Raw genomic sequence first — 203 nt, forward strand, 5'->3', positions numbered from 1 at the left:
GCCGATCTCAGAGTGTTAAAAGAAAAAAAATTCCTGTATCCGCATCGTGATCCAGAACATCACCAAAATTTGAGGGTGTGTTCCTTGGCACTGTATCCACAAGTGGTAAAAATGTCATGATAATCCGTCCACAAGTTTTTGAGTAATGTTGTCCACAGACAGACAGACAGACAGACACGACCGAAAACATTACCTCGCCCTTG

Source organism: Austrofundulus limnaeus, unplaced genomic scaffold (genome assembly GCF_001266775.1).
Source record: "Austrofundulus limnaeus strain Quisiro unplaced genomic scaffold, Austrofundulus_limnaeus-1.0 Scaffold116, whole genome shotgun sequence".
NCBI lineage: Eukaryota > Metazoa > Chordata > Actinopteri > Cyprinodontiformes > Rivulidae > Austrofundulus > Austrofundulus limnaeus.